The following is a 15,979-nucleotide window of genomic DNA, read 5'->3' on the forward strand; positions in this document are numbered from 1 at the left end:
CTCCCATATACGAAGTAGTTCCATCTACAAGCAGCTTATTCCTCTGAACCCATCTTTACTCTAGCCTTTAATGATGATCTGGAAAAAGTTAACCCACTTTCACTTTCTTTTATCTACGAACAAAATAAGAACATTTGATGTCAAACAAGAGAACAACAAAAAGAACATTACAGAAGGGTAACAAAAAATAGAATAAATACAACACGTTACAATAAGTGCTGTAACAGATGACACATCTAGTGCAACAGACTCCCCATTTGTTAAATAGATGAGTAATCTATTACAACAAGTGATGCATCTTTGTAACTAGATGGCTGAAATATTGTAACAGGTGGGTCATATATTGGAATAAATCAAACCAGCCTTGTTACTGGTTTGATTACTTTTAACAGTTGCTCCGTTTGTTCCAATAGTAGATTCATCAAATTCAATAGTTGAAGGAACTATTGTAACACTACCAACAACATTATCAACAGCATGTGTGAGCTGATGCTAACATATTTGAAGCTTTTAACTCTAAATAATTGTGAAGTCCTAAGCAACTTTTGTTGTTTTTGATCATTTTTGTGTGTTAATGCAGATACAAGTGATCGGGGAGCAAACTAAAGGAAAGAAGAATAAAATAGTTGAAATCTAGTGGAAATAAGTTGAAATGTATCTGAGATCATTTTGAAGCGCCGTCATACATGGGACAGGCTGTCAAAGTCACCGTCAAGATTAGACAAAACCTGAGAAGATTAGATGAACTGTGACGATGATTTGGAAGAGCCGTTAAGAATTTTGACACACCATCAAGTTTGCCATCTGAAGATTCAGAAGATAACAATTCACTGGAACCTTTGACAACATCTCGTACACATCGTTAGACATCTGACACGCCGTCAAGATCATCGTCATCCAATCTGAAGAGAAAACTGAAACATTAATTTTATTTCCTTATTTGGGGTTGACTATTTAAAGACTTGTTTTAGGATTTTTTAAGGAGAATCGGTCATTATGTATCAGACATTAACCCTGAGAAGAGAGGGACGTACATTGCTCTCTTTCATCAATTATTCTTCTTGTTTCTTATCAACTGTTTTTGGTTTTCCATTTTGTGATTAAATTGAAGGAACTACTTGTTGTTTTTTTTCTTCCATTCGTAAGTTTATCCTTATCATCGTAAATTCAAATTGTTATTTCATTCATCAAATCATGAGTGGCTAATTCCACTAGCCGGAGTTATGGGATCCATGGATTAGGGTTTGATATGATGCTAGGTGTTTAACGGATTCAAAGAGTAGTAGAACATCTTGAAATTATATTGTTTTAACTGAAATCTAGTGGTTGCAAACATTAGATTATGCCTTAGGTTTTATTTGCTTCTAACGGAGAAATAGACTAGAGGTCGTGAATTATCAACAGGGACTCGGAAGCTACCAACCTTCTATTTAATGATTGATGACGTAACTGGATTAATCTACCTGAGATAACATCCTATTGGAAATAGATAAGTTATCTAAGTTTGAGATAATTAGATAATAAATAGTCTAGTGAGGTCGAGAGATAAGTCAGAAAGTATCATAGTCAAGGATATTCTGCTGTTTCTACTTACTCCAAGAATCCCAAGCATTACCTAGTATTTGTTAACTCCCAATACCCATGGTGAACATAACTCTGGTTTCTCATTTATATTGATTACAACACTAAAATATTGAAAGTGACAATTGACTCTCTATGAAATTTAAACCCCCACCTTCGGAAACAGTAAACTACAAGTAAAGCATTTCATAAACAAATCAAAGTTCACACCCTATTCCCTATAGGATTTGACCCCAACATAGTTGGGTTTTATATTGACAACGATCGCTTACATCCATTCAAGGGTGTAATTTGAGCATGTAATTTTTTATAATGCTCAAATTACACTCTTGAATGGGTGTAAGCGATCGTTGTCAATATAAAACCCAACTATGTTGGGGTCGAATCCCATAGGGAATAGGGTGTGAACTTTAATTTGTTTACGAAATGCTTTACTGGTAGTTTACTATTTCCGAAGGTGGGGGTTTAAATTTCATAGAGATCCAATTATTACTTTCAATATTTTAGTTTTGTAATCAATATAAATGAGAAACCAAAGTTATGTTCACCATGGGTATTAGGAGTTAACAAATACTAGGTAATGCTTGGGATTCTTGGAGTAAGTAGAAACAACAAAATATCATTGACTATGATACTTTCTGACTTATCTCTCGACCTCACCAAACAATTTATTTTCTAATTCTCTCGAACTTAGATAACTTATCTATTTCCAATAGGATGTTATCTCAGGTAGATTAATCCAGTTACGGCATCAATCATTAAACAGAAGGTTGGTAGCTTCCGAGTCCCTGTTGATAATTCACGACCTCTAGTCTATTTCTTTGTTAGAAGCAAGTAAAACCTAAGGCATAATCTAATATTTGAAACCACTAGATTTCAGTTAAAACAATAGAATTTCAAGATGTTCTACTACTCTTTGAATCCATTAAACACCTAGCATCATATCAAACCCTAATCCATGGATCCCATAACTCCGGCTAATGGAATTAGCCACTCATGATTTGATGAAAGAAATAACAAGTTGAATTCATGATGATAAGGATAAACTTACAAATGGATGAAAATAACAACAAGTAGTTCATTCAATTTAATCACAAGGTGGAAAACCAAAAATAGTTGATAAGAAACAAGAAGAAGAATTGATGAAAGAGAGCAATGTACGTCCCTCTCTTCTCAGGGTTAATGTCTGATAGATAATGACCGATTCTCCTTAAAACCCCCTAAAACAAGTCTTTAAATAGTCAACCCTAAATAAGGAAATAAAATTAAAGTTTCAGTTTTCTTTTCGGATTGGATAACGACGATCTTGACGACGTGTGTGAGATGTCGTCAAAGGTTTCAGTGAATTGTTATCTTCTGACTCTTCAGACGGCAAACCTGACGGCGTGTCAAAATTCTTGACGGAGCTTACAAACTGGCGTCACACTTCACTAGAAATCAACATACTCTACCCTCTAGTTGACGGCAATTTTAATGAGATGTCAAATATTTGACGGCCCTTTCGAATCATCATCACAGTTTATCTAATCTTCTCAGGTTCTGTATAATCTTGACGATGACTTTGACTGCCTGTCCCATGTATGACGGTGCATCAAAATGATTGTCAGATACATTTCAGCTTATTTCCACCAGATTTCAACTGTTTTATTTTTCTTTCCTTTGGTTCCTCCTCGATCACTTGTATCTGCATTAACACACAAAAATGATCAAAAATAACAAAAGTTGCTTAAGACTTTGCAATTATTTAGAGTTAAAAGCTTCAAATATGTTAGCATCGGCTCACACATCAACACCCTCAACTTAAACAATTGTTTGTCCTCAAGCAACCAAAACATAACTAAGAGTAAACAAAGTACTTTTCAGCAGCTAACTACTCTTATCAGTTCAGAATACATGTACCATCTCCATGATCAATCAAAATAAAATCAATTGTGTATAATATTTGAAAACAACCATGTAACTCACAAGTATCTAGATATGGCAAAAATCTCAACAATAACAAGCTAGCACATACCCAAATTACATTCTCCGAACAAAGCAGTTAATAGCAACATACCTGGTATGCCCTCACAATAAATAAATCCCTTTCTCACTCAGATTCACATGTATAGACATAGGGATGAACGTACGAATCACTCTCAGAATAAAGTTCCAACATTACGCATCGAATGAAATAGGCTTGCCTTTATAGTCAGTACCGAAGTCTTCAAATAAGTCATTTAGGATCACTATAGGGCTTTTCTAAGCTTGTAACGTAGGCTAGGGGATGATATGACATTCAAGGGTATTTCATAGTGACTACACCTCCTTGGCACTACATTAAGTCACAGGGTTTCAACTTTTGACCTTCTTTTCTTCCCTCTTTTATTTGTCAAGTATTCTCAAGATGGGTGATGTCTGTTCAAGCATTAGATCAACTTTTTTAGTTTTATCTTTTCTATTTGCTTTTCTTCACTACACCCAACTTGTTATTCATTTTCCTTATTTTACCTCTCTTCATACTCATAATGCATCCCAATAGTAGCCACCCTCAACTTAGGCTATTTGCCTAAGTCAAGGTGCACAGTGTCCAAGGAGGACTAGGGCCAAAACAGGTTCATTATGATGTAATGGGAAGGTGAAAGGTGTACAAGAAAGAATTAGGATATTTAGGCTCAAAAAGGGATCAAGAGATATTGTTCACACTTGGATGGTCATTTAAGCTAAAATGGCTTAACATGCAAAAATGGCCTATGATCCTTTCCTAAAGGCCTATCCTATGACTATGGCACGACTAACTGGGCAAGTTCTAGATTCAACGCACAATGGGAACTGAGTAAGACCTTACACGCACATGGCACACAAGTATATAGCGCATCACTACTTGTCCATTTCATGCATTTATTTTCTACAGGTTATTTATTTGCCACACTAGTGCCACAAATAGATACACAATGGTCATACTAGATGCACTTCACGTAGTTCATAGCATATCAGACCACTGGAGAGGTACTCAAAATTTACAAAATGAGCTAACTCCTCAAGTATTTACACTACTCCTAATTATCCACAGAATGTGTTACAACAATAGTTTCCCTATACCCTCAACTTAAAATAAAGAAATAAAAAAGCACCAAGGGTTAGGATATACCTGAAAACAGTCAAGCTTATGGGTCCTAGGTCTCCGACCCTGCCATCGCATCATCAGCTGTCTTTTCCCCGCTCGTAGCATCTGCCTTTGCAGTAGCTGGAGCCTATCTCGATGAAGTACCTGCAGATCTAGCTCTGATGGCTGCTTCCCATTTCTCTATGTCAGCCAGAGACTCCAGTCTTGCACTTTTCAAGTTCTCCTTCTCTGTCTTCTTCTTTGCTTTCTTTTTAGCCTTTCTCTCTTTTTCACTATCAGGATCATCTCTTTTGCTTTTGCCTTTCTTTTGCCCCTTTTTCTTCTTTTTCTTCGGGGAATCCATAGTAAGATCAAGTATAGGAATGTCTTCCTCTACATCATGCATGGCTGATCCTGTTGGCACCATAATTTGGTACTGCTACAGCATCCCAACCTCAGCCTTTACCTTGTCCAATGTAGCCCTAAAAGTAGCGAGATCAGCATCTATCATTTCTCTTACCCGAGCATCAAATCTATTCTCAAAATCTGCCACCTGCCCAAGCAAGGTCATGAAAGGTTCTAGTGCAGCATCGCATGCACCTTTGACTCTTTTGTCTACAGCAGCAGCAAATTATTTGGCGAAGGCTTGTAGTTTCACCTCGCACTAATTCGCTTTCCTGGCCACCTTCCTCATATCAATCGGCTGAAATGCTGACCTTGTTGCACTGAACCTACCTGACCTGAATATGCTGGTGGTGGTGGTGGTGGTATAGTTTTGTTGCTTTACAACCCCCACATCTGGTGCTGAAACAGTCTTAGTGACTGGAGGATCTGCTGCACCAACTGCATCTTGATCAAGTCACAAACCCGACCAAATTTCATTTTTGCTGACTGGGTTGTGAGTCTTCTTGGCATGTATCTCATCATCAATACCTGAAATCTCAGGTACATGAGCTGCTTCACACAACCTAGTAATCAGACATGGGAATGGATATGCAGCATCGGGTCTTGTGAGTCGAATCTTGATCTCTTCCACTATAATTTCTCCAAAGTCTAAGGGGGTTCTATCTATCAAGCTTGCAACCAATATTGCTTGATCATCCCCTAATATGTTGTCTCCCTCGGTGGGTATCAGATGTATCTGTATTAACCTCACCAAAATCTTACCTCTAAATTTAGAGATGCTTTGGTAATCTTTTCTGCCGAATTATTCAACCACTCTGGTTCCAATCTGCTATGAGAGTCGCTAGCCAATTGTGCTGATTTTCCCGATGCTTCAACCGAGCATAGAATATAGGTGATGTGGCTCATGGGATAAAGGCTGGCCCATGAAAAAACCTGTTTATGGTGGCATCTGATACATCTACCCTCACTCCACGTACTACAACTTTGGTCAGAAGAGGCTTATTTGAAGTTCTATCCCCTTCTTTACATATATTTTCCACCATAGCCTGGTAGTTCGTGTAGAACTCTCGAACCAACAAAGGACAGTAAACACCGATTCCCCTAGCAGTCCACTCCAGACCATACTCCTTGAGTTTATGCATCACCTCAGGGCATCTGATCAACCCTGTAGTGATAATCTTCTTCTCTAGAATTGACCTTCTGGCACTTCATTGATCTGTTTTGCGAAGTCCATCCAAATATATCGTTTCAGCCCCAAGGATTTGCCATCTCACATTGCTCCTAACCTCGGGGTTTTTTCATTTCACCAAAGTTCCCCATACTGGAGAATCCTTATCACCTTGCTGCTCCAAAGATGGTGACTCAGACTTAGTTTCTTCAGCTGCAGGCCTCTCAAAATCTTCAGTTTAACTTCTTTTTCAGTGCTCTCATACCCCTGATCAGTATGTTCTGATCCTTGTTTCTTCGAAGGTTGCTCAGATGAGGTTGCCACCTCAGTATCATCAGTATCCTCCGCCTCAATAGTCTTAGGTGGAGGCAGAGTCTTTAGACTAGTCCTCTTTCTTTTCCATCTGAGCAAAGGCTCCTCGTCTTCATAATCAGAGTCCTCATTGATAAGTTGTCGAGGTACACTCTCTTTAGCTTCTTTCTTTGGTGTGGTTGGATTCTTCCTCTTGGGTGCCATGCTCAGTTCTATACAACGTATAAATCCTCAATTAGTACTCATAATCAAACAAGAAAAGAAGAAGGATCACCTCAGTTTAACAGTAACACTATTTTTAGTTCCCAGGTTTGACGACCTTTCTGATTTGCCATCACAGGTGTGACGGCGCTTCAAAAGCATCGTCAACCTTATCCAGAATCTACAAAATTTCTCAGTTTTTGAATGTATTTTTGAATGGCCGTCACATAGGTGCAAGGCCATGAAAATTGCCATCAGACACCATTACAATTTCTAACTTCTTTTTACTTGATTTTTCTTCTAACATTATTATCAATTTCAACTTAGGTCATGTTCTTTACTGAGATTTCCATGAAATTATACCGCATACCCCTACAAACCGTAGTTTTTGAAGGGGCTTGAAGCATGTTAATGGGTTCAGCTCACCCCTTTGAAACCAAGGTTTCTTGTAGTTCACAATTGATCCAAAGAAAGATGAAGTTGAAGTTTTTCCCATATCTGGATGTCGACACTTAGTTGATGTACTCTAAGCACTTAGAATTTTGAGTGAAAGAAAATTGAGATGAGAGAGAGTGGATTTCTTGACTTAACTCTCAGGCTTCAACAAGGAAAGTCTTAAAATTTTGCCTTAGAAGGGATTAAATTTGAAAAAGGAAGGGAAATAACTCTCTAAGGAAAGAAAACCAAAACTAGAAGAGAAATATCTAAACTACGTGGGAATGTGAACAACTGTTGTTGGGCCGGGTTAGCCCAAAATTTTTAAGCTGGACTCAACTCATTTGATGGCATTTTTGACGGCACATCAGATACTGGACGGCGCTTCAAAATTGTCGTCAGCCTTAACAGAATAAGGCTTTGACTTGATTATTTTGATGCCATTTCTCACGGATTGTCATACTTGTGATAGCCCGCCAAAATTGACGTCAACCTTCTCAAGCTGACTTAAAATAGTTCACCTCCTTTGTACAACTCTTAGCTACAAAAATTAAAAACGCAAGTGCAATAAAATTAAAACATTGGGTTGCCTCCCAAACAGTGCCTGATTTAACGTCACGGGACGACTTAATTATCTTGACTACTTAGACTTCATCAAGATACTATATCACTACCTCATTACCATCTTCCTGGAATACATCGATGACCAAGAAGATATTTATCTCCTCCAACCGCTTCATAGGAGGATGCATTTTAAATCTAGCCTCTCTTTTTCCATACCTGAACTTTAGCTCATTGAGCTCCATATCAACTAACACTCTTGCCGTGGCTAATAATGGTCTACCCAAGGTGATGGGTACCTCAAAATCAACATCACAATCCAATATCACAAAGTCTGCAGGCAGAATAAAGTCATCCACCATCACCAGCACATCATGCAATATACCAACTGGTCGTTTCACCAACCTTTCTGCCATCACAAGATGCATCGTTATGGTGGTAGGTTCCCCCAATCCAAGATTCTTGTAGATATCAAGGGGCATCTGATTAATACTTGCTCCTAAGTCACATAAAGCTTTGGTAAACTTCATGGACCCAACTGTGCACGGTATGGTAAATGCTCCAGGGTCAGGCTTTTTCTGCACTAAGGATTGTGAAGAAACAGCGCTACAGTGGTGGATGTTGTCCACCGGCTCACAGCTTACCTTTTTTTACTTTGTTAGCAATTGCTTCATAAATTTAGCATAGTTTGGCATTTGCTCAAGTGCCTCCATCAATGGCACATTCACTGTCAGTTGTTTCATTATTGCCATGAACTTGCTAAATTTTTCGTTGTCTGTTTTCTTCTTCAATCTCTGAGGAAAGAGAGGTGGTGGTATTTGCATTTCTTTCAATACCACTTCCCCTTTCTTTTCATCTTCTTTCTCTAAAATATCAATAAAACCATCCATCTTTTTAGACTCCATTGGATTGCTTCCTTCTGATTTATCATTATTTACCTACTTGTCTACAGCTTTGCCCATAGAAGGGGCAAATAAAATCTTTCCACTTCGAGTGGTAATCGCAAAACAAGATTCATTAGTCCTTGGGTTCTAAACCTATCGCTAGGTAAAGTACCAGTTTTTCTCTGGTTTAGAGTAGCTGATAGTTGGCTCATCTATTGCTCCAAATACTTAATAGAAGCAGAGTGTGAGCTAACCAAATGACTGAGGGTAGAATATTCACTTATCATAGTAGTTACCCCCGAATTGGTAGCTTCAACTCCCTTTAATAGCTTTTCCATCATGTCCTCCATAGACATCTTTCCAGAACTAGTCGTCGCAACATCCTGACTCCTAGAAGGAATATATAAACCACTCCTACCATTATTATTTCTCCAATGTCCCTGCTCCCTATCTTTATAATTAGGCTTGTCATAAAAAGTCCGACCTTGGTTCCCTTGGCTGTTGCCTTAGAAACCCCCTGATTACTCTTATAGTTTGCCTCAGGATCAGCACCTGTAGACACAGTACCCTGTGATTCAATATCCTTAACCATTTTAGTCTTGTCGGATAGCAAGTGCTTGGCTAGCAAGTCCATCTGCATCTTCAAGTGGGACATGTCCTAATCTCGCTCTTCATCTCTTCTACACTGCTCTGCAGTAATACCACCAGCAACAGTCAGGCTAGCCACTACAAAATCCCTAGTATGCTAAGCCCGACTCTACTTGGTCATTCTATTCAACATGTCAAAAGCATCTAGAAAAGAGAGATCAATGAATGAACCACCTACAGCATTGCCAACAATAGGCTTCATCACATAGTTAAAAGCTCTATACAAAGTATCCATCAAGTGCAAATCTGTCATATTATGGTTCGTATATTGTGTAAGTTTCTTCTTAAATCTTTCCCAAGTTTCGTGTAGTGCTTCAGTCGGAAGCTATCTGAAGTTGTTAATCTGGTCCCTTAACTATACTCTTCTAGAGGGTGGAAAGAACCGTTCTAGGAATGCATCTTACAACTGTCTCCAGTTGGTTATAGAATCAGGCTCTAACTCATTCAACCACATTGTTGCCTACCCAGACAGAGACAAATGAAACAATCTTAACCTAACCGCATTCTGGCTCGCTCCCGGATTGTTAAAGGATTTGAAAATGGTGATGAAGTTCACAAAATTCATGTTCGGATCATCACCAGCAAGCCTTCAATTAACCCTTTCAGATTCAGGAGTTGGATCATGGTGCTTGTTATGTTGAATTTGGCACCTGGTGCCAACGGTGGAGGAATGATAGCACCCGTTGCACCATCTCCGTCCATTCCTTCATCATCTTCATCATTCTAATATTACATAAGTTGTTGCCCATATCTTCCTTGGACTGGATGATTTCTGTTGATGTTTCGCTGCACTAATGCAGCAACTTGTTCAGCTCGCCTTGGGTTTTGCAGATTCAGCAATTCCTCATCACCCAAGTCTTCATCATCAGGGTTACCGTGATGTGCTTTTTGACCCAAATTTTACACATTCACCTAAGCCCTGACCATAGCAACTAGTCTTTCTTCTTCCTGTTGTTCAGCCATTCTTTCTATTAGTTGAGGTTACAGATTGGTTGGTAATAGTGGTTCTTCAAAACATCTTGTGTTTGGCATAAACAACTCAGTACCTACAATAAACAACAATAAAAAAAATAAACTTAAATCAAGGAAACTTAACTATCAACAAATTTTTGCGTACAAATTATTAGTCTACAACCGTATTCCCCAGAAATGGCGCTATTTTTGGTAACGCTCAAATTACACTCTTGAATGGGTGTAAGAGATCATTGTCAATATAAAACCCAACTAGGTTGGGGTCGAATCCCACAGGGAATAGGATGTGAACTTTGATTTGTTTACAAAATACTTTACTGGTAGTTTACTGTTTCTGAAGGTGGGGGTTTAAATTTCACAGAGAGTCAATTGTGACTTTTAATATTTTAGTGTTGTAATCAATATAAATGAGAAACCAGAGTTATGTTCACCATGGGTATTGGGAGTTAATGAATACTAGGTAATGCTTGGAATTCTTGGAGTAAGTAGAAACAGCAGAATATCCTTGACTATGATACTTTCTGACTTATCTCTCGACCTCACCAGACTATTTATTATCTAATTATCTCGAACTTAGATAACTTATCTATTTCCAATAGGATGTTATCTCAGGTAGATTAATCCAGTTACGGCATCAATCATTAAACAGAAGGTTGGTAGCTTTCGAGTCCCTATTGATAATTCACGACCTCTAGTCTATTTCTCCATTAGAAGCAAATAAAACCTAAGGCATAATCTAATGTTTGAAACCACTAGATTTCAGTTAAAACAATTTCAAGATGTTCTACTACTCTTTGAATCCGTTAAACACCTAGCATCATATCAAGCCCTAATCCATGGATCCCATAACTCCAGCTAGTGGAATTAGCCACTCATGATTTGATGAACGGAATAACAATTTGAATTCATGATGATAAGGATAAACTTACGAATGGATGACAAAAACAAGTAGTTCCTTCAATTTAATCACAAAGTGGAAAACCAAAAATAGTTGATAAGAAACAAGAAGAATAATTGATGAAAGAGAGCAATGTACGTCCCTCTCTTCTCAGGGTTAATGTCTGATAGATAATGACCGATTCTCCTTAAAACCCCCTAAAATAAGTCTTTAAATAGTCAACCCCAAATAAGAAAATAAAATTAAAGTTTCAGTTTTCTCTTCGGATTGGACGACGGCGATCTTAACGGCGTGTCAGATGTCTGACGGCGTGTGTGAGATGTCATCAAAGGTTCCAGTGAATTTTTATCTTTTGACTCTTCAGACGGTAAACTTGACGGCATGTTAAAATTCTTAACGGCACTTGCAAATTGGCATCACACTTCACTAGAAATCAGCATACTCTGTCCTCTAGTTGACGACAATTTTGATGAGATGTCAACTATTTGACGGCCCTTCTAAATTATCGTCGCAGTTCATCTAATCTTCTCAGGTTCTGTCTAATCTTGATGGTGACTTTGACAACCTGTCCCATGTATAACGGCGTTTCAAAATGATCATCAGATATATTTCAGCTTATTTCCACCAGATTTCAACTATTTTATTCTTCTTTCCTTTGGTTTCCTCCCCGATCACTTGTATCTGCATTAACACACAAAAATGATCAAAAACAACAAAAATTGCTTAAGACTTTGCAATTATTCAGAGTTAAAAGCTTCAAATGTGTTAGCATCCACTCACACATCAATCAACAACAAAGAAACAGCAGAGACTATCAGTAAAGCTGACAATAAGGCTTTTCAATTTCTCCCAATAGATGACTTTATTGCATATTTTAATAAAAAACAATAGTTCATTTAATCAAGACATAAAAGTCATCTTTCCTTCAATTTTCCTAATAAATAGGATATTGTTAATGGTTAAATCAATAAAAACAACAAATGTAAATATCTAATTTAAATAACATACAAAGAAGAAGACGAGAAGAAAAGAGCAATGGTGAACCATACCTACCATGTCAAAAAAGCAAAGGGATCAGAACACCCATTTTAGTTGAGAAAAAATATTGATCGGTTGAGGTCCAAAATGATCCTCTTGCAAAAGGGGAGATAAAATAGAGGGAAAAAAGGAGACGATTGCGATTATCCTAAAGAGGAGAGAAAGAGAATTTTGAAATAAAGAAGAGAGATAAGTTAAGTTAATTTATGGTTGAAAGAGAGAATTCTAGAGATGGATTTTAAATATTCATTAATAACTATGAGGGACACAAGGAGACAGTGACATTGAAAAAGACAAGATAAGACAAATCAAGGAAGAAATTTTTAAGTTATCCAAGTAATATCCTTTACCACCTTAGTATTTTATCTTTTTATCTCAGACAGGAAATTTCTTTAAAATAAAAAAAAACATCTTAAAACATATAAGTCACCTGTCGCAATAGATGCCAACGTCTATTTGATAATTTACAACAAATAGATTATCTGTTGCAACATATTCAATAATCTGTTTGATAAATTCCAACAGATAAGTCATCTATTGCAACACGTTGAACATTTGTATTTATACAATTTTAATTAAGTTCATATGTTTAACTACAACTTTAATTAATTTAGCTACAACTAGGTATGAGTTGATAGGGTCAACAATATTACGTGATATTGGTATTGTGCTCCTCCTGACCAGTCGTCAATTGATCAATCCGAGTTGAAATAATTCATATTAGCTTATTTTTGAAATACCTAAAATGATTTAGTAGGGTCAACTATATTGCGTGATGTTTATATTGCGCTCCTCCTAACCCGAGTCATCAGTCGATCAATTCGAGTTGAAACGATCCATATTACCTTATTTTTTAAATACCTAAATTAATTTATCCACAACTAAGGATGAGTTGGTAGAGTCAACTATATTGCGTGATGTTGGTATTGTGTTCCTCCTGAACCGAGTTGTCAATCGATCAATTCAAGTTGAAATAATTCATATTAGCTTATTTTTTAAATACCTAAATAGATTTAGCAACAACTAGGGATGAGTTGGTAGGGTTAACTATATTGCGTGATGTTGGTATTGTACTCCTCCTGACCCGAGTCGTTAATCGATTAACCAAAGTTAAAATGATTCATATTAGCTTATTTTTGAAATACCTAAAATAATTTAACTGTAATTAGGGATGAGTTGGTGGGGTCAACTATATTTCGTGATGTTGGTATTGCGCTCCTCCTAACCCGTCATCAATTAATTAATCTAAGTTGAAACAATTCATATTATCTTACTATTGAAATACCTAAATTGATTTAGCCACAACCAGGGATGGGTTGGTAGGGTCAACTATATTGTGTGTTGTTGGTATTGCGCTCCTCTTGACCTAAGTTGTCAATCGATAAATCAGAGTTGAAATGATTCATATTGGATTATTATTTGAAAAACCTAAATTGATTTAGCTACAACTAGGGATGAGTTGGTAGGATCAACTATATTGTGTGATATTGGTATTACGTTTATCTGAACCTGAGTCGTCAATCGATCAATCCAAGTTGAAATGATTCATATTATCTTATTATTTAAAATACCTAAATTTATTCAGCTATAACTAGGAATGAGTTGGTAGGGTCAAATATATTATGTGATATTGGTATTGCGTTCCTCCTGACCCGAGTCATCAATCAATCAATCCAAGTTAAAACAATTCATATTAGCTTATTTTTGAAAAACCTAAATTGACTTAGTTACAACTAGGGATATACTGGTAAGGTTAACTATATTGCGTGATATTGGTATTACGCTCCTCCTGACCCGAGTCCTCAATCGATTAATCCGAGTTGAAACGATTCATATTAGCTTATTGTTGAAATACCGAAATTGATTTAGCTACAACTAGGAATGAGTTGGTGGCTTCAACTATATTGTGTGATGTTGGTATTGCGCACCTCCTGACCCAAGTCATCAATCGATCAATTATAATTGAAATGATTCATAATAGCTTATTATTTGAAATACCTAAATTTATATAGCTAAAACTAGGGATGAGTTGGTAGGGTCAACTATATTGTGTGATGTTGGTATTGCACTCCTCCTGACACGAGTTGTCAATCGATCAATTCGAGTTGAAATGATTTATATTATCTTATTTTTGAAATATTTAAATTGATTTAGCTACTACTAAGGATGAGTTGATAGGGTCAACTATATTGCGTAATATTGGTATTACGCTCCTCTTGACCTAAGTCATTGATCGATCAATTTGATTTGAAATAATTCATATTAGCTTATTATTTGAAATTCCTAAATTGATTTAGCAACAACAAGGGATGAGTTGGTAGGGTCAACTATATTGCATGATATTGGTATTGCGCTTCTCTTGACCTGAGTCGTCAATCAATTAATCTGAGTTGAAATGATTCATATTAGCTTACTTTTAAAATACTTAAATTGATTTAGCTATAACTAGGGATGAGTTGGTAGGGTCAACTATATTGCGCGATATTGGTATTGCGCTCTCCGTGACCCGAGTCATCAATAGTTCAATCTGGGTTGAAATGATTCATATTAGCTTTTTTTTAAAATACCTAAATTGATTTAGCTACAACTAGAGATGAGTTGATATGTTCAACTATATTGCGCGATATTGGTATTGTGCTCCTCTGACCTGAGATGTCAATCGATCAATTTTAGTTGAAATGATTTATATTAGCTTATTATTTGAAATACCTAAATTAATTTATCTATAAATAGGGATGAGTTGGTAGGGTAAACTATATTACATGATGTTGGTATTGCGCTCCTCCTGACCTAAGTCGTCAATTGATCAATCCGAGTTAAAAAGATTCATATTAGCTTATTTAGGAAATACCTAAATTGATTTAGCTACAACTAGGGATGAGTTGGTAGGGTCAAGTTTATTTTGTAATGTTGGTATTGCGCTCCCCCTAACCAAAGTCATCAATCGATCAATCCTAGTTGAAATGATTTATATTAGCTTATTTTTGCTATAGCTAGATTGATTTAACTGCAACTAGGGATGATTTGGTAGGGTCAACTATATTAAGTGATGTTGGTATTGCGTTTCTCATGACCTGAGTCGTTAATTGATTAATCTGAGTTGAAACAATACATATTGATTTATTATTGAAATACCTAAATTAATTTAGCTTCAACGAGGGATGAGCTGGTAGGGTCAACTATATTGCATGATGTTGGTATTGCGCTCCTCCTAACCTGAGTTGTCACTCAATCAATCTGAGTTGAAACAATTCATATTAGCTTATTTATAAAATACCTAAATAATTTTGCTACAACTAGTGTTGAGTTGGTAGGGTCAACTATATTGCGTGATGTTGGTATTGCGCTCCTCCTAACCCGAGTCATCATTCGATCAATCCGAGTTGAAACAATTCATATTAGTTTATTTTTGAAATTCCTAAATTGATTTAGCTACAACTAGGGATGAGTAAATAGGGTCAACTATATTGTGCGATGTTGAATTGCGCTCCTCCTGACCCGAGTCATCAATCGATCAATCCGAGTTGAAATAATTCATATTAGCTTATTATTTAAAATACCTAAATTAATTTAGCTACAACTAGGGATGAGTTGATTGGGTCAACTATATTGAGTGATGTTTGTATTGCGATCCTCCTGAACCAAGTCATTTATCGATTAATTTGTGTTGAAACGATTCATTATAGCTTATTATAAGAAATACCTAAATTAATTTATATAAAACTAGGGATGAGTTGGTAGGGTCAACTATATTCGTGATGTTGGTATTGCGCTCCTCCTAACCTTCGTTG

Source organism: Capsicum annuum, chromosome 7 (genome assembly GCF_002878395.1).
Source record: "Capsicum annuum cultivar UCD-10X-F1 chromosome 7, UCD10Xv1.1, whole genome shotgun sequence".
Taxonomy (NCBI): Eukaryota; Viridiplantae; Streptophyta; class Magnoliopsida; order Solanales; family Solanaceae; genus Capsicum; species Capsicum annuum.